The following is a 20,390-nucleotide window of genomic DNA, read 5'->3' on the forward strand; positions in this document are numbered from 1 at the left end:
GAGGTGCAGAAAGAACTTGAACAGTTAGAAGATCAAGTACAGCGGAACTGTATTTTCGAGCCAAAACAAGAAAGCCTCATGGAACTACTAATAAATGTGTTAAAAACCCAGCAGCAAGAGAATGCAGAGTGTGAAACACAGTTTTCTTCAATGCAAAATGCACACAAAGAGAGTGTGGAAAATGTATGCATACTGCAACATAAGTTTAATGATCTATTTATTATAGAAGGCTGTTAGATGACATTGCGGCCCTTGAATAACAAATTAGTGAATTGGTAAGGGAAAACAGTCAGTCTATAATTAAAGAGATTGACTCACAAAAAGAATTTAATGAAATGCGGCAAAATTGAAATATACGGAAGCAACGTAATTTACAAATCGTAAAAGACCAAGAGGCATTCAGGCTGAAAGTGGATGCAGAGAAGAAACAGTCAGGTCCTCAAGAACTGGCCAGAATGAGAGAAGAAAGGAATGAGCTAGTAGAACGTGTGAGACAAATAGACGCTGTACTGTTAGAGGCAGCAAATTGTAGGGATGGGCAAGAGAAAGAGATTATTCTCCTGAGGAAGTGTGCCTTGAATATGCACAGAGCATACACGTTTCACAGAGTGTGAATAAATCACTTCAGCATGAGGTACAGTAAACAAAAGAAGGGTTGGTAGCTCAGAGCAAGGTGCATGACACTAATCAGGCCTTTGTGTCAGAATTAATAAAAAAACAGTCTCTGACTGTCGACAGGAAAAAAGGAAATAGAGACACAGGTGTGATAGCCTCACTGAGGAAATGGAAAATTACATATAGGCTCAATCAGGAAATGGGACAAGGCCCTACTATCCTGCGAGAATTGAAAAGCCTTCTTGGACTCACTAATTATAGTTGGAAGTTCATTGACTCACTCGACCCTTGGTACATTTATTAAAGGCCGGAGTCAAGTGAGAGTGGGGTCCCGAACAAGCAGAGGCAGTTAAACGAATGAAAAGAAGCCTTTCCCAGGCTCCTTGTTTGGTTTATGTCATAAAGAACAAGGAGATCTTCTTGGAGTGGGGTTCTCAGATGCTTGCCTAACAGCGGTGTTGCATCAAAAGCATGACAAGGTCCACAAAGGCATCTCATACATGAGCAAGATTTTGTCCTCTGTGGATGAAAAGTGCAAAGACTGCGAGACACACTCCTGGCAATAGTGTAACTATTGAAAAATTAGCACAATTCATCCAGCGGGAGCACATAATTTCCGAGGCTCTTCACCAACCCTTGCAATATTTACAAATTGACAGAATCCCGGTGGGGAACGTCAGCAATTCCATAATTACTTCCTGGATTCTGTCCATGCAAGGCTTTCCTGTGGATTTCGGATATGGCCAGAACAAGAAGAGTCCCCTAGCCCAAGGGTTGGCAGATGTGCATGATTGTGCTCAAGAAAACTGTCTTGAGGACGAAAGTCTAATGACCAACAACAAAATGGTGGCCTACTTAACTTCCCCACACAAGATCTATGAAGAAGACACATGTCAGGGGATCCCCAGAGTTTAAGTGGATGGGTGCTCCTACCATGTTGATAACAATGGGGAAAAGGAACTGGTGGCTGACGTTGGGAATGCCTGACTGAATGATGAAATGGAACACAATGCTGGTTATAAAATAGGAACCCGAAGTAGCCAGGTTGCAGAGTTGACGGCCGTTCATCAAGCAATCCTCACTGCAGTGCACCACCAACTCAATGAACGGAGGATAGCACATGGGCAACGTGCTGTTCTTGGAAGCAAAAACCACGCAGAGCAACATGGGTTTGAATTCTAGATCTGTGCTTTGGAACCAAACTCAGGTATATAAAACATTAAACTGGTCATAATAACTGACTCTGATAATGTCAGGACTGGGTTGGTGGAGCACCTGATCAACTGGAAGAATCGAGGCATGATGTGCAAACAATAATCTCATAAGCATGCCAAAATGACGATCCGGCAACCTCCAATAAGATGACCATCTGTTGAAAGAAGATAAGTGGTCATTCCAAAATAGAGAGGCCAGATAAGACTGGAATGACTTGGCTGACCAGCTGGTTAAAACTGGAACTATACCGGAGGGAATTCATAGAAAATGAATCCCTGCTGGGTGAAATACAAATTGCAGCTGTCACCAGGTCACAAACATGTGCTAACAGTAAACTCTTGACAGCTCAGTGGAGTAAAGATACCATAGATGCAGATTTGATCACTGTACAGAAAGAGGACGCAATCATTGGGAAATGTTATTGACACGTTGGAGACCCTGTGAGCTGTCCTTTAACAGAGTCGGATTATTATGATAAAGAGGATCTCGGCGTGTTGATGTTTTCCAAGATGTTCCGGATTCCAAGATGGTTTGTTGGTAAGGAGAGCCCGATCTGGCTGTGACCAGTGGTTGGTACCTACCTCATTCTGGAGACTGATGTTGAACCACGGCCATGATATGGCCACTGCCAGTCATAGGGGGTTTCACATGACATTAGAAATCTTGTGCAAGGTTGCCTACTGGCCACACATGGGCCAGAACCTCAACACTTACCTAAAGGGGTATCTGGTGTGCTCAATTGCAACCCAGTTCACTCACACACAGAGCTCCCCTACCAAAAAGTGGATTGGCTCTGCCTTGGGCAGATTTGAAAATCAATTTCATTTGACCAGTGATTCGCTCCTCTAGGGGAAACATGTACATGTTGACTGTGACATGCTTGTTCACAAAGTGGGTAGCATATCTTCCAGCCCTGAATTGTAAGGTGGAGACACCTGTGGCACTAATAATAAACCAGATCTTCTCTCGGTTCGGCCTCCCGCAAAGGATTGAGTTGGACTGAGAAAGACATTTTACCAGTGAGGCGATAGCGAAGATGTGGGAAATTCTAGGGGTAAAAAGAAAACTCTACATTGCCTACCGCCTGGCCTCAAGCAGGGGGTTAGAGAGATACAACAAAATTATTGTGAGTATTTTAAAGAAGTTTGTGGCAGACTTTGGACCCAGTTGGGACATCCCATTACCACTTGTCCTAATTGCTATTAGGTCTACACCATCTTCTGCAAAAGATATTTCCCCATTTGAGCTCATGACCAGATGACAAAATGGTGTTACTTCAGCATCTGCTCTTTCGAACTCAAGAGCAGACACTGATAAATGCGCCCACTCGTGAGAGCATTTGCTTATTCACAGCATAATTTAGAAAAGTCAGCTGAAGGAATTAAGAATTATTATGATCTAAAGACCACCAAGAAAAAATATGAAGTAGGTGAGAAGGTTTACCTGTACAATTTACAAAGGAATCAGGTCAAGGACCGGAAATTCCTCCCATCTTGGTGTGGTGCCTTTGAAATTATATTTCAAATATCACCTGTTGCCTACAAATTATTGCAGCTCAAACTTGGCATGCATTACCGTATGACCTTAGAAAGGAACAGCCTTATTCCAAATGTAGACTCAATGTAATCAAATGGCTATGCACGAATGACAGTTAGCTTAACTCTCGTTACCTGCACTGCTGTCTCTGCTGCATGTTTCTTACCATGCTTCCTTCCGCCATTGTAACTATCCTGGCAGTACTTATTCTCCAACTGTTTTGTATATTATATGATTCATTGTACTTACTCTGTAACTAAGCTTAAGTTGTCTTGACCTCTGCTGCGCCCGAATGCCCAAGGGTTTGGTGCGCAATAACAAATAAACAAACAAACAAACAAACAAGTTCTGCATCCCAAAAGCAGACCAGATCAAAGAAAAATGGGTCGACATCAATCAGTTGAAAAGCTGTCATCCCAGCCATGGTTTACAACTGATTGAGGAGCCAAATAAATGTCGAGCAGAGGAACCATCTGAAGAATGAAAAGGAAAGATGAAAAACCGGATATATATAAAAGGGAGATATTTACTTGGTGCTCATTGTAAAATGGAATAACATAAATAAATAAGGTTTTGTGAACTGGTGAAAATTTCTTTTTATATTTGAATGCTGTTGTTGTTAATTCTTTGTAAATGATCCAGTGAAATATAGTGGTATAAAAAGTATTGAACCTCTCTTTTTTCTTTTTGTCAGATAAACAACCTCCTTCACTTCCAGCCTGGAGGCAAGAGGGGAGTCCAATGAGAACTCAAGAGACCCTGGGAAAAAGGAAGGAAAGGGGCTGCCGTGCCACACCCTCCAACCCAAAGATGGAAGAGGAGGAAGGAGTGCCAACTCTCTAATGAAGAAAGAAAGGGGGTGCAGTGCTACACCCTCCAACCCAGAGATGGAAGTGGATGCTGGAGTGCCCACTCCCAAATTAAGGAAATTGAGCCAGACGGGCTGCAACGAAAACAAAAATCTAAGAAAAAGAAAAGGGGACTTAGAATGAAACTGCACTCTGCCCTGCTTTTCCACACCAGAGAATCCGGAAAGAACAGGGGGGACATGTGGGGTGTAATGAAAGGCCTCTGATGAGCAGCAATTACTCTCGAAATAGATGGGAATGCAGATCTTACTCATACATCAAATATAGAGTCAACTCAGGAAGTTGACAAAAGGAAGACTGTTTTAATATCAATTGTCTAAAACAGGGAGCATAATGAACATCAGCGCAAATGCTTGATCTTCAAACTCAAAGCATTTAAGAAAAAACTGTACTTTTATAAGAAAAATGTGTCATCAATGACGTTGACCTGCGTCACTACCAATGTCATCCTATGTGGAAAACTACAAAACCTATGTGCATGGGCTATTGGTTCTGAGTGAACATCTAAGTATATGATCCACACTAAGCCCTCCTCTAAAAATTACCACTATGAACATCACTAAATATACCACGTCCCATTGGTTTACACACTATAGGACCCCTGAATATGAAGGTCCTCTACAATTGGTTGGCACACTATCCATCTTTAGTACTTTTCTACCTACATTAGCAGCCTGCAGGCTGGGTGTCCAGATGTTGGATATGTTGCCTTAACTTTAGCTTTCCACCAATTAGCATATCAATCGATCATCACCTCAGTGGTCTACGGTCAATAAGGCCATTGAACTTCGTCCTTGAGAGTGTTCTTAGCTCTGAGAAAATTAGGGAGTGAGAAGCACAATCTGCCTTTATGCGTAGGTGTGACTATCTCATTCATCCAACTTCATGCTTCCATGTGACTAGAGACCACAAAATCAAGCCTTTTCGTGTATTTAATATTCTATTTCAATAGACCTCTGAGGTCTTCCTTGTTATGTTCATTTCTTCTGAACAGGAGGTTTGTTCTTTCACACGATTTTGTATCCATAGTCAGTTTACTCCAGTTTTGATAAGACCATGGCTTCTTGGGGCTCATCCAGCCTCGCCTTTCTCAACTCCGCTTCTGTAATTCAATGTCTGCTTTTTTAACTGTGACATACTGAACTGAGGCCTTTTTGCTATGTCCAACCTGCTATAATACGTTTAGTGGAAACATCCATAATTCTCTCATTCCTATGTATGTATACCTAGGTGCTTGCCGTAATCTATTTACTATAAGCGTAGAGCTAGCTTCATGATTACCCTGCTGCTTGCGTTTCTTCTGCATCTGTACACGTGTAAAATTATTTGATATCTTCATCTGTTTCTGTGGCATAAGTTTCTTCACCTTGAGCCCAAGATGTCACTAATCCTTCTTGTTTTATTGATACCTTATAGAATATCAACATTCTCTGGTCACTGCATCCTTTTATGTATTTCCTCTTCAGCTCCATGTAACATATCCTTGGAAATGGCTAGTAATACTACCATTTATCCTTGCCATTTATTGGTTCTACTTCTTCAGGGATTTCATTCAGATGGGCATCATATACTTTGTATGCAGATAAGGTTTTCTCAATGGGTACCTTGGCTCCCAGATTCTCCTAGGTACTGGCACTTTCACTGGCACTGGACTGAGTCCATATTCTGCTCTTTGTCGATTCAGCTGTTCTGTATACGTCACATACTCTGGTTTTCAACATACAGTTAAAAGGGGCGGGTCGGTTGAGGTGGGGATACTTGGCTCCTTCTCTACACCTCAAACCAACATAACTGAAGGGCCATGGGGAGAGGGCCTACCTGTCATTACCAAAGGAAAAGCAGCATTTTCTGAATTCATAAAAGAAAAAGAAATTCAAGGGCCCCTTTAACATGAAAAACAGATTTTTAAACTCTGCTACAAAAACAGCTTAGCATGTGTGTTTGCAGTTTAAATGTGAAAAATGTACCCCCTGCTACTATAAAAATGTCAGGGAAAAGACATGGTGGGTGTTGACAAAAAGTAAGGTATTTTGTGTTTTGCATGCAAAATACCAGCAAACATTTGAAAAGAAAAGCCCACTTTGTTTCCATGAAAAATATTCTGTATGCCCAAGACAAACCCGTTGCTTACTGTGGGACAAATGTCATAAAGGACCTCCCCCACGGAAAGCTGTTTTAAATACGCCCAGGTATTTTATAACTGAAATAAAGTGTGGCTGGGTAGACAAAGTAATCCTAAGGCTGCTAAGAGGTTTTGAAAACAGATTTTCTCTAGACTTGAAATCTTTAAAAGGGTTCTGTGCAGAGGCAAATGGCCCTGGCTGGTGCATTCCCGGAATGAAGAGAGGAGGTGTGAAAACTGGGCTACAATTTAGAGGAGCTGAACTTAGAAAGAAATACAAGAAGTTGATGGTTTTCAGATTGAAAGAGGTGTCCCTTCCAGATAGGAAGATAGGCTTTGTGACATTACAGGGCTCGCCTGGTTCATTTGCTAGAGCGGGGGACTTCTGTGTAGCAAATGCACCCCCCATTTATGAGCTGTAACCAACTTCAAATGACCAACTTCAAAGAGACTAATAAAAACACTAGCACAGAGAGACACATGGCACTGAAAACAGGAGGCTGCAATTTTCATATGTCAAAGATTTTCTATTAATTTAAAAGGACTATTGTCATTTAGACATTTTTCTCAACAACCATAAGCCAGTTTTTCATTATTTATGTGTCATTTTTAGATCATTTCCAAGTGAATTTGGTGATATAAAATTCATCCCCCTATGTCTTTGGTAACTGTAAGGGCCAGTTAAACTAGGTTCCTGGCTGATCTGAAAATGTCCCGAATTTAAGAGTTGGCAAACAGGTAAAGGGTGCAATTAGGAATATGGGTAATAAATTGCCTGCTCCTAATAATTATGCTTTTTGTAAAAATGGCAGTAAATTGCCACACGGCTGAACCCAGGGACCTGGGGCCCGTTAAGACGAGGTAGAAATACTTAGAGATGGATGGGGATGCAGAACTTATTCATACATCAATAATCAAACCGACTCAGGAAGTTGGGAAAACTTAGTACTGTTTTATTAACAATTATCTAATCAATGGACGTTCACGCGATTTCTCGCACTACAAACATTTCATGAAAAAACAACATTCTTATACTCAAAATGTGTCACTACTGACGTCATCCTACGTGGCCAGTAAGAAAAACCTACTAGGGGATGTGATATGCTTGAAGGGAACATCTAAGTATATGTTCCATACTGACGGGGTTGTGATTGGGTCTCTAAGATCAGGTGGATAACTAAGCCCATCCCAAGTGCAAGTCATCTTCTGTGTCATACTAATACTTAACACCCTATTGGTTATACAAAGTATAGGGCTCTTTAATACATGGCCCTCAATAGTTGGTTGACACGCACGTACCCTTCTGGAATATTCCACTTGCTAGCAGCACGCAAGCTGGTACCCCAGGTGCTAGGAGGGTCGGCCTAGTCATGCCTCCCCACTCGATTAGCCCAACATCTATCATCACTCCTGCGGTCTGTCCTTCAATTAGGCTTTGAACTTGGCCTTGCATAAGCTCACTGTGCCTGAGAAAAAAAGGAGTGTGGCATGGTTTTATCTTCTGGTTTCAGTGTAGCTTGACCCCAAAGTCTATTTTTATCTGACCATGTGACTGGAGACCAAGTTTTCGAGCTTATCGTTACATAAAATACTATTAAATGATTAACTCTTGGCAACTTCAGTGTTTTTCCATTTCACATCAAACAGAAGTTTGTTTCTTTCTCACGTTAAAGTAGCATCTTGACTGAACCAAGCCCTTTCCATTCACGGGGTTCAAGTTGGCTTAAGTTTATCGTGGAATATCCAGATTCTATACATTCCTATGTAAATACATTGGTGCATCGCTGCAATCTATTCACAACGTAGCCAGCCTCAGGATTACTTTGTATACTTGCGTTACAATATCTGTACGATTGTAAAATGACTTTACATTTTCTTCAGTGTTTCTCCACACAGGCAATCTTCATTTCGATCCCGAACTGTTGCTTTACTTCGACAACTCACCCTCAGATCCTATAGAATGTCTATATTCTTTCTCCATTTGTATCTTTTTTCTGGGGGCTTCAGTTCTTTTTCGTGTGACATCACCAGTCTTCTTTCTCATTCATTTGCATTCTTCTTCCGGGACTTTTTAAAGAAGGCCATTACTTCTTTGTGAATGCATATAGGGTTTTCTCAGTCAATACCTTGCCTCAAGGATTATTTACGGTATAGTCATCCTCACTGGTACTGCGCATGTTAATGTTAATGTTAAAGGACATTTATATCGCACACTATCACCACCAAAGTGGTCCCCTGGCGCTCTTGCGGCTCTGAAAAGGGAAGGGGGGCCGAGTTAGTGGGAGCCAGCGGGAAAATTGCAAGAGAGCAGTGATATGCCATTGGGAGCCCCAGCCCGGTTAACACCATTCGCTGGGCTTGGGGTGCTTTCCGGTCTGTAGCCGTCGTGTGCTGATGTGCAAGTCTATGAGTGATTTGTTTTGTTGTTGCGATGTAGTGAAGTTTATGCAGTTAGTTGTGCTATAAGGTTGTGGTTGTGTTTGGTTAGAGTTTGAGAGGTGTATGCAGAGCAGTAAAATTGTTAGTGGGTTGGTTATTGGCATCGCTGTCTAGAAGTGAGCAGCTACATTTCCAAGTTCTTTCTAGATGTGGCACATGAATGTCTCTGCATTTCTCTCTGGATCCGGTACTGACTCATATTCACAAACCTTTCTATATATGACACCAACCAGTATTCACAACTGTATCCAAACACGGCACTGGCCCACCTTTGAAGTCCTATCTATATGTGAAGCATGCTAGTATTCATAATTCTATATAAATGTGGCCTCAATGGTATTCCCAATGCAGTCTAGACGTGACCCTGGCTAACAATCGCTAGTCTATATAGATGTGGCACTGGCCAACATTCACAATCCTACCTAGTTGCGATGCAGGCTATTGTTCACAGTCTTACCTAAGTGTGGCACATGCTGACATTTGCAATTATGTCTAAGTGCGGCACATGCTATCATTAACAATCCTATCTAGATGCGACTCAGGCCAACTTTCACAATTCCATCCAAGTGTGGCACATGCCATCATCCACAATTTAATCTAAGTGTGGCACATGCTATAATTCACAATTCTATCTGGATGCGATGCAGGCCAATGTTCATAATTCAATCTAAGTGTGGCACATGCTATTGTTTACAATTCATTCTAAGTGTGGCACATGCTATCATTCACAATTCTATCTAGATGCGACACAGGCTAATATTCACAATTCCATCCAAGTGTGGCACATGCCATCATCCACAATTTAATCTAAGTGTGGCACATGCTATAATTCACAATTCTATCTGGATGCGATGCAGGCCAATGTTCGTAATTCAATCTAAGTGTGGCACATGCTATTGTTTACAATTCATTCTAAGTGTGGCACATACTGTCATTCACAATTCTATCTAGATTCGACACAGGTTAATGTCCATAATTCAATCTAAGTGTGGCACATGCTATTGTTTACAATTCATTCTAAGTGTGGCACATGCTATCATTCACAATTCTATCTACATGTGACGCAGGCCAATGTTCACAACTCAATCTGAGTGTGGCACATGCTATCATTTACAATTCAATCAAAGTGTGGCACATGCTGTCATTCACAATTCTATCTAGATGCGACACAGGCTAATGTTCATAATTCCATCTAAGTGTGGCACATGCTATCGTTTACAATTCAAACTAAGTGTGGCACATGCAACCATTCACAATTCTATCTACATGTGAAGCAGGCCAATGTTCACAACTCAATCTGAGTGTGGCACATGCTACCATTTACAATTCAATCAAAGTGTGGCACATGCTATCATTGACAATTCTATCTGTATGTGGCACAGGCTAATGTTCACAATTCCATCTGATGTGGTACTTACAAACCCTTAAAATTCTATGTAAGTGTGGAACTTGCTAACATGCACAAAAATGTCTAGGTGCGACGCAAGGCACAAATTATAATCCTGTCTCGAATAGATGTAAGATGATGGTCACAATTATATGGAAGCATGAGTGTTGTAAGTGATGTTCGCCTGGCAGTCTATATTTTTGTTAAGGTAATGTAGAGTAGCCGGGCATCGTGGAGTACAGTGATTGCTTTACTCCACACCCATGCCACACTTAGTTTCTTGTTGCTGTCGGTTGACGGCTGGCTTCACTGGCTTCCACTGCTGACACCTGCAGACACGATATGGAGCTGGCTCTGTTGGAGCCGCCCTTTGCCTTGGGGCCCTTAGACGAAGGGGCTGCCGGGCAGAGGGCTGCCCAGGGTGTATGGGCTTTGAATAACTGTGTGACCAATCGGGTCAGGTCAATACACTGAGCATGGTGGAGGCCAATCAGGATCACGGGGCGGGATGGGAGGCGGGTGTAGGGAGGGAGAGGGAAATGGAGCTGCGGGGAAGCCACTGGGTGAGGGGCTGAGCCAAGGGCAACGCACAGGCCCAAAAGAGGTGGAGGCAGACCCAGAAGTGTCCCAGACTGCTTCCACACTCACCTGTTTGTTCGATGGAAAGGAGCAGCCAGGGGGTAAAGGTACGGCTTATACACTGAGCATGGTGGAGGCCAATCAGGATCGTTGGACGGGAGGCGGGTGGAGGGAGCGAGAAGGAGAGGGAAATGGAGCTGCAGGGAAGCCACAAGGTGTGGGGCTGAGCCAAGGGCAAGGCACAGGTCCAAAAAAGGTGGAGGTAGACCCAGAAGGGTCCCAGACTGCACCCACACTCACCTTGTGCTCGATGAAAAGGAGTAGCCAGGGGGTGAAAGTACGGCTTATACTCCGAGCATGGTGGAAGCCAATCAGTATCACAGAGCGAGACGGGAGGCGGGCGTAGGGAGGGAGAGGGAAATAGAGCTGCAGGGAAGCCACCGGATGTGGGGCTGAGCCAAGGGCTATGCACAGTCCCTCTGCTGCACATTAGTCCTGGTTAAGAGAGACTTACCCAGAGTCTTTAGCTAACCATCTTTCACAGAGTAGAAATATCTAAAACATATCAGTCTTTGTCCTGCCCTAGGGCAGTCCACCACCGAAATGCCAAGCAATTCTCCTCTGAACAAGAGTACCAACAGCAACCCCAGACACGTGTTTCAGTATGGTTTGACCTCATTAGTAGGGTGGAGCTGTGCCTCTCTAAGAATAGTGAACAAGGGGTCCACGTCTGGATTCCCCTAGTAACTTACGGTGAAACCCAAAGTTACTTAAATATGTAAAAAAGAAGGGTGGTGCTGGGAGTCCCTCTGCCGGACATTAGTCCCAATTACGAGAGACTTACCCGGAGTCTTTAGCTCACTATCTTTAACAGAGGAGAAATATCTAAAACATATTAGTCTTTGTCCTGCCCTTGGCCAGTCTAGCACCAAAATGCTAAGCAATTCTCTTCTGAACAAGAGTACCAACAGCAACCACAGACACGTGTTTCGGTCTGGTTGGACCTCATGAGTAGGGTGGAGCTGTGCCTCTCTAAGAATAGTGAGCAAGGGTTCCACATCTGGAGTCCCCTAGTAACTTAGGGAGAAAACCCTAAGCTACTTAATTAGCATAAATAAGGGGGGTTCTGGGCGTTTCTCTCTACCAGCCTATATCCCAGGTTTGAGTGTCAAACCACAGTCTTTAGCTCACCATCCTTTCACAGAAGAGAAATTTCCACCACATATCCGTCATTGTCCTGCCCAATGGGCAGTCTAACACAGAAATGCTAAGCAATTCTCCTCTGAACAAGAGTACAAACAGCAACCCCAGACACGTGTTTTGGTCTGGTTAGACCTCAACAGTAGGGTGGAGCTGTGCCTCTCTAAGAATAGTGAGCAAGGGTCCACGTCTGGATTCCCCTAGTAACTTAGGGTGAGACCCAAAGTTACTTAAATATGCAAAAAACAAGGTGGGTCCTGCGAGTCCCTCTGCCAGTCAATAGTCCCAGTTATGAGAGACTTACCCAGAGTCTTTAGCTCACTATCCTTCACAGAGGAGAAATATCTAAAACTTATCAGTCTTTTTCCTGCCTTACTGCAGGCTAGCACCAAAATGCTAAGCACTTCTCCTCTGAACAAGAGTACCAACAGCAACCCCAGACACATGTTTCGGTCTGGTTGGACCTCGACACAACTAAGACTAAAAGACCTTCCGCAAAGCTCTAAAAGCCTGGATCTTTCGATAAAATTGACTAAGACCACCTATGGCGACTGAGACCTAAAGCAATCAAAAGGCGTACTTGAAATTTGGAATACCAATCTCGTTAGATCAGAACCCGACCCAGACACCTCTACTATCACTGTGCACACTCTCTACTCTGCATCAACACACAATTAGAGCGCAGCTACACACCTCGATCAATTCGGCCTAGCTGCTCTCATACGAACAATACTCCATGAACACCTCAACGTTCTGATAAAACGCAGCTATACCCAAAAAATTCGGGTCCAGCTGCACACATAAGAGTCCTACACAGGCCTAACGCAGCCTGAACCTAGTCTTGGTGAACTCCCTCCAGGCTGCACACATTCAACTGTTATCAAAATACTATCACCCCTAATGCTAGGATGCGGCTACCATCAGGCATTTGCATCACCTGCGCACATAATCGGTGCACCGAAGCACCCTATTACACCCTACTCTCTCGACTGACCTGGACTGCAGTCCCCTAGGGCGTTCAACCTACCAGCGTTTTGAGGTCATACCAATGATATATAGAGCGCTATATGAATGCCAAGTAACATAACATAACAGGGAAAAACCTGTCGCGGAGTGAGTGCCTGTCACATGATACCTCCATTGGTCACATGATGGTAATCAACATTTAATTCCAATGATTGGGAGTAAGGTAAGGTGCTCCAGTGCCATATCATCACGCCCCCCCCCTCCCCCAGCTTCACTTGAAGCTAGCTGCGCCCACTGGGCCAGTGACAGCTTTCAGTCGGTGTCTCTCTCTGGGGTCCTGCTGCATGATTTGATTAAGGCCGCGCCTAGATTACATTAATGGGCCCGTGTTCTCTGCTGCAGTCCTCGGCCTGCTCTCCCCCCTGGGAGCGGCTGGCGCCTCCTGTCTCCAGCAGACACTTCTAACTGCATAAAACGCTTCAAAGGTCCGAGCATCGCCCACATCTCTGGGGAGCGTCAGTGGAGGCGCTGTGCGACAGGCGCTGTGCGGGTCACGTGAGCTCAAAGCACATGAGCGCAACCAATCCTTGGACAGGAACTGCATCCAGAAAATGACCAAGAACGAAGCATAGAAATAACCCGGTGCTTTAGAGGAGACACACTCTACACTGGTAACTATTGGAGCTTAATTTACGTTAAAGCCTTTTCTATCAGCAATAGTTGGGTACATGAATCTAGGTGCTACGAAGCAGGTCACTTTCTTTATTGTTGAGTCGACTGTTCCATGGATGGGAGTATTGCAGTTATTTCGTGCTCGGCTTCTGTTTCGTATACACGTTTGTCAACAGTGCTGGTCATTGGGCCGGCTCTCAGCGGATCCAAGATCCGGCACCAGATGTGTAGCCGGATCTCGGGATCCGGCCAGCGTCAGCCGCCCAAGCCCATGAACCGCGCTGTAAAAAAGAAAAAGAAAAAAAAAAGCGTCTGCGACGGCCGCATTTGCCGTTTATCGCGGCTTTGGCACTGATGTGTAATGCACAATGCTCACTACATGTACAACTGAAAGGAATCAGTAGTACGTGTAGCGAGGGAGCATTGTGCTTTACACACCAGTGCCAGAGCCGCGTAAAAGGCAATGCTGCCCTCGCGGGCGTTTCTTTTTCTTTTTCTTTTTTTCGCACAACAAAATGAGCCAGGGCTCATCAAGGGGGTCTGGCCTAACTGCAGGGGTCCTGCGGGCCCGTTAGGCCACGCCCCCCTGACGAGCGGGCTCAATGGGCTACTGGCACCCCTGCCAGGCAACCTTTTGTAGTGATCAACACCCTGATCTCTGCATTTATATTCTATAGGCTTGCCTGGCAGGGGACAGGGCCTCGCCTATTCAGCCTTAATGGTGGCGCTGCCCCTTGCCAGCTGGGTAGGGGCAGCGTCACCATTAAGGCTGAAAAGGTGAGGCCGCTGGAAGCTGAGGCCGTTTTCCTGAAGACTGAAACTCCACGAGTTTCAGTCTCCAGGAAAACGGCCTCAGCTTCCAGCGGCCTCGCGTTCTCTCCATAATGGTGGCGCCGGCCCACAGGCATCTCCTGCTTAAAGGGATGCCTCGCAGGTGCGGCGCCACCATTATGGCTGAAAGGCTTTCTTTTCTGGAGCCTGAAGCTTTCGCACACGAGCGAGAGCTTCAGGCTTCAGAAAAAAATCCTTTTCGTGTAGTGTCCGAGGCTGGCAGGGGAGATTAGTGGGCCCAACAGGCCTCGCCTCAAATCGAAATTTCAGAGCCTGCTGGGGCTGAGCCCCGGCAGGCCCTGTCCCACTTAAAGCCCTGGCCGCCGGTAAAAGGCAATGCTACCGTTGTGGGTGCTTATTTTTTGTTCTTTTTTTAAAGTATTTATCTGATCGGATGGCCACTACCAACCCCGCCCCCGATAGACCACGCCCTATCTGCCCCCCCAACTCCTCCCCCACCCTGACACCAACTACCCACACCCCACTGCACTCCCCCCGCCATCATAATGCAGGCACAGAACCATTCATTTACTAATGGCCCACCATGAGCAGTTTCATGCGCTACGTACATGGGAGGGGCTGCAAGCTGCTCGCACACTATGGAGGTCACTGTGCAGAAGCCGGGCAGGACACCTGAGAAGTGGCTCGTGTTCCTGTTCACACTGATGACAGAATGCATGCCAAGATCACTGCTCGCTTTAAGACGGAAGAAGAGTATTTGCAGTGTGATCTGCAGACGTTTGCTCAGCGACTGTCACAAATAACACCACAAACAAAGAACAGGGTCACTGCTCGCCTTATGTGGGGGGGAGGGGACACAGTATTTCAGAGGGAGGGGGGCACGGGTCTCCCAGCCCCCCACCCCCAGTGACGCCACTGATAAAAGTTGCACACCTTTTATGCTTACGAAAACTTCGACCGTGGTCAGAAATATTTCTACCGTATTTCCGTTAACTTGGGAGGGAGGAAGGAGAAGGCGAGGAAGGTAAGGACGAGAGATGGAAGGAATGAAGGGAGTGAGGGAGGGAGGCCGGGAAGGAGGGAGGGGAGGAGGAAGGAAAGGAGGGAAGGGAAGGGAACGGGTGTCTATTGCACACTTGCAGGTCACTCTATAGGTGAATTCGGGAAAGTAATTCTGGCTTATCAGACGCTCAAGGAAAGCCAAAACACACCTCACAAGTTACACCTGCAATGCTTTATTTGCCAAGAAACAAGACCATGAAGGATGTTTAAGCTTGTCCGGCGGGTACTCCAGACTAGTAACAATCGCCGAGGTGCTACATGTTTTCACTTCGCTTACACACACTCAATTCATTGCTTACTAGGCCCTGCCTCCAGGAAGGTGAGTGCCCCATTGGTGACTCGAAAAAGTGCATTAAAATGGGACAGATTCTAGATTCTGGTAAAAAAAAAACACGACAAGTGCCCCCTCTCGACCCCACGCGCTCCACGAGAAACCGTGGCAACAACAAAACTAACTATGCCGTTTCTGGCGCAGATCCCGTTCTTTGAAACCTTTAACAAAAAATCACAATCCTTTCAATTGTGTGTTTTACTCACATTTTTCAGGCATCCACAACATATCTTTATAGTTTTCGTCAAACATATATTTTTCTTATTTTATATAATATGTGGATTTCTAAAATTATTTATTTATCACACTTTATCGGTCAAAACAAACGCACCCCTCAGAATACTCGTACCCTGCTCACGCCAGCCAAATTGTGTGAAAAAGGCTGCGCATGCTCGCATCATGCGCAAATGCACCCCGCAAGCAGCCCATGCCACAACGGACCCCCCAACACCTGTGCACATTTCAGCAGGCAGCCCACACCTCAATGGACCCCCCAACACCTGTGCACATGCCAGCAGGCAGCCCACGCAACAACGGACCCCCAACACCTGTGTACATGCCAGCAGGCAGCCCATACCACAACAGACCCCCCCAACACCTGTGCACATGCCAGCAGGCAGCCCATACCACAACAGACCCCCCCAACACCTGTGCACATGCCAGCAGGCAGCCCATACCACAACAGACCCCCCCAACACCTGTGCACATTTCAGCAGGCAGCCCACACCTCAATGGACCCCCCAACACCTGTGCACATGCCAGCAGGCAGCCCACGCAACAACAGACCCACCGTCCCTATGGCAGCAAGCAGCCCACACCACAATGGAACCCCCCAAACACCCGTGCACATGCCAGCAGGCAGCCCACGCAACAACGGACCCCCAACACCTGTGTACATGCCAGCAGGCAGCCCATACCACAACAGACCCCCCCCAACACCTGTGCACATGCCAGCAGGCAGCCCACACCACAACAGACCCACCGTCCCTATGGCAGCAAGCAGCCCACACCACAATGGAGCCCCCCAAACACCCGTGCACATGCCAGCAGGCTGCCCACACCACAATGGACCCGCCCAACCACCCGTTACCATAGCAGCAGGCACCCCTCACCACAAAGGACCCCCCTAACCACCCGTGCACATGCCAACAGGCAGCCCACACCACAACGGACCCCCCAACCCTCCGTGCACATGCCAGCAGGCAGCCCACACCACAACAAACCCCCCCAACCACCCATGCTCATGCCAGAAGCCAGCCCACACTACAACGGATCCCCCCCACCCGTCACCATGGCAGCAGGCATGCCTCGAATCATGGCAGTGACGGCAACCTGCCAGCAGCCCCAACTCATGTGGCCCCCACCCCCAGTGACAGCAAACTGCCAGCAGGCCCCGACTCATGTGGCCCCCACCCCCAGTGACGGCAACCTGCCAGCAGCCCCCAACTCATGTGGCCCCCACCCTCAGTGACGGCAACCTGCCAGCAGGCCCCGACTCATGCGGCCCCCAGCCCCAGTGAAGGCAACCTGCCAGCAGCCCCCAACTTATGTGGCCCCCGCCCCACCCACAGTGAGGGCAACCTGTCAGCAGACCCCGACTCATGTGGCGCCACCCCATCCCCAGTGACGGCAACCTGCCAGCAGCCCCCAACGCATGTGGCCCCCACCCCCAGTGACAGCAACCTGCCAGCAGCCCCCGACTCATGTGGCCCCCACCCCACCCCCAGTGACGGCAACCTGCCAGCAGCCCCCGACTCATGTGGCCCCCACCCCCAGTGACGGCAACCTGCCAGCAGGCCCTGACTCATGTGGCGCCCACCCCACCCACAGTGACGGCAACCTGCCAGCAGCCCCCAACTCGTGCGGTCCCCAACCCCAGTGAAGGCAACCTGCCAGCAGCCCCCGACTCATGCGGCCCCCACTCCCAGTGAAGGCAACCTGTCAGCAGCCCCCAACTCATGTGGCCCCCGCCCCACCCCCAGTGACAGCAACCTGCCAGCAGCCCCCGACTCATGTGGCCCCCACCCCACCCCCAGTGACGGCAACCTGCCAGCAGGCCCCGACTCATGTGGTGCCCACCCCACCCCCAGTGACGGCAACCTGCCAGCAGACCCCAACTCATGTGGCCTCCACCCCCATTGACAGCAACCTGCCAGCAGGCCCCGACTCATGTGGCACCCACCCCACCCGGTGATGGCAACCTGCCAGCAGGCCCCGACTCATGTGGCCCCAACCCCAGTGACGGCAACCTGCCAGCAGGCCCCGACTCATGTGGCCCCCACCCCAGTGAAGGCAACCTGCCAGCAGCCCCCAACTCATGTGGCCCCCACCCCACCCCCAGTGAGGGCAACCTATCAGCAGGCCCGACTCATGTGGCCCCCACACCACCCCCAGTGACGGCAACCTGCCAGCAGGCCCCGGCTCATGTGGCCCCCACCCCCAGTGACAGCAACTTGCCAGCAGCCCCCGACTCATGTGGCCCCCACCCCACCCCCAGTGACGGCAACCTGCCAGCAGGCCCCGACTCATGTGGTGCCCACCCCACCCCCAGTGACGGCAACCTGCCAGCAGCCCCCAACTCATGTGGCCTCCACCCCCAGTGACAGCAACCTGCCAGCAGGCCCCGACTCATGTGGCACCCACCCCACCCGGTGATGGCAACCTGCCAGCAGGCCCCGACTCATGTGGCCCCAACCTCAGTGACGGCAACCTGCCAGCAGGCCCCGACTCATGTGGCCCCCACCCCCAGTGAAGGCAACCTGCCAGCAGCCCCCAACTCATGTGGCCCCCACCCCACCCCCAGTGAGGGCAACCTATCAGCAGGCCCGACTCATGTGGCGCCCACACCACCCCCAGTGACGGCAACCTGCCAGCAGGCCCCGGCTCATGTGACCCCCACCCCCAGTGACAGCAACCTGCCAGCAGCCCCCGACTCATGTTGCCCCCACCCCACGCCCCGTGACGGCAATCTGCCAGCAGGCCCCGACTCATGTGGCCCCCACCCCCAGTGACAGCAACCTGCCAGCAGGCTCCAACTCATGTGGCCCCCACCTCTAGTGACGGCAACCTGCCAGCAGGCCCCAACTCGTGGCCCCCACCCCCAGTGACGGCAACCTGCCAGAAGGCCCCGTCTCATGTGGCCCCCACCCCCAGTGACGGCAAACTGCCAGCAGGCCCCGACTCATGCTGCCCCCACCCCCAGTGAAGGCAACCTGCCAGCAACCCCCAACTCATGTGGCCCCCGGCCCACTCCCAGTGACGGCAACCTGACAGCAGCCCCCGACTCATGTGGCCCCCACCCCCAGTGACAGCAACCTGCCAGCAGGCCCCGACTCATATGGCGCCCACCCCACCCCCAGTGACGGCAACCTGCCAGCAGCCCCCAACTCATGTGGCCCCCACCCCCAGTGACAGCAACCTGCCAGCAGGCCCCGACTCATGTGGCACCCACCCCACCCGGTGACGGCAACCTGCCAGCAGGCCCCGACTCATGTGGCCCCCACCCCCAGTGACGGCAACCTGCCAGCAGGACCCGACTCATGTGGCCCCCCCCCAGTGAAGGCAACCTGCCAGCAGCCCCCAATTCATGTGGCCCCCACCCCACCCCCAGTGAAGGCAACCTGTCAGCAGGCCCCGACTCATGTGGCGCCCACACCACCCCCAGTGACGGCAACCTGCCAGCAGGCCCCGGCTCATGTGGCCCCCCACCCCCAGTGACAGCAACCTGCCAGCAGCCCCCGACTCATGTTGCCCCCACCCCACCCCCCATGACGGCAATCTGCCAGCAGGCCCCGACTCATGTGGCCCCCACCCACAGTGACGGCAACCTGCCAACAGGCCCCAACTCATGTGGCCCCCACCCCTAGTGACTTCAACCTGCCAGCAGGCCCCGACTCATGTGGCCCCCACCCCTAGTGACGGCAACCTGCCAGCAAGCCCGACTCATGTGGCCCCCACACCTAGTGACAGCAACCTGCCAGCATGTCCCGACTCATGTAGCCCCCACCCCCAGTGACGGCAACCTGCCAGAAGGCCCTGTCTCATGTGGCCCCCACCCCCAGTGACGGCAACCTGCCAGCAGGCCCAGACTCATGTGGCCCCCACCCCCAGTGACGGCAACCTGCCAGCAGGCCCCAACTCATGTGGCCCCCACCCCTAGTGACGGCAACTTGCCAGCAGGCCCCGACTCATGTCCCCCACCAAACCCAAAGTCATTACATAAAACCATGTATCAAATATCCCCCAAAAGGGCTCCGCCCATCGATCTCCCCCACCTCACAGTACTGGCCCCCATTGCATGCCATACCCAGAAGCACACATGCATGCATGCATATAAATGCACACCATAGCCACACAGCACAGACACATGCCTGAGGCAGTGGTGAATGACACATGCAACAAACAAATGTGAGCCCACAACACAGTGATTGGACCAAATGAAAATGTATTGTGAAATCAAAAACTACACCTTACAAAAATCAAAAATGCAAATAAAAATGCAATGAACAGAAACAAAACGAAAATGGCAAATCCAAATGAAGTATAAAATCAAAAATATCCAAGTAAATGATGAAAATGCACTTCCACAAAATAAATGCAGTCTGT

Source organism: Ambystoma mexicanum, chromosome 6q (genome assembly GCF_040938575.1).
Source record: "Ambystoma mexicanum isolate Mex_15411 chromosome 6q, UKY_AmexF1_1, whole genome shotgun sequence".
NCBI classification, from domain to species: Eukaryota; Metazoa; Chordata; class Amphibia; order Caudata; family Ambystomatidae; genus Ambystoma; species Ambystoma mexicanum.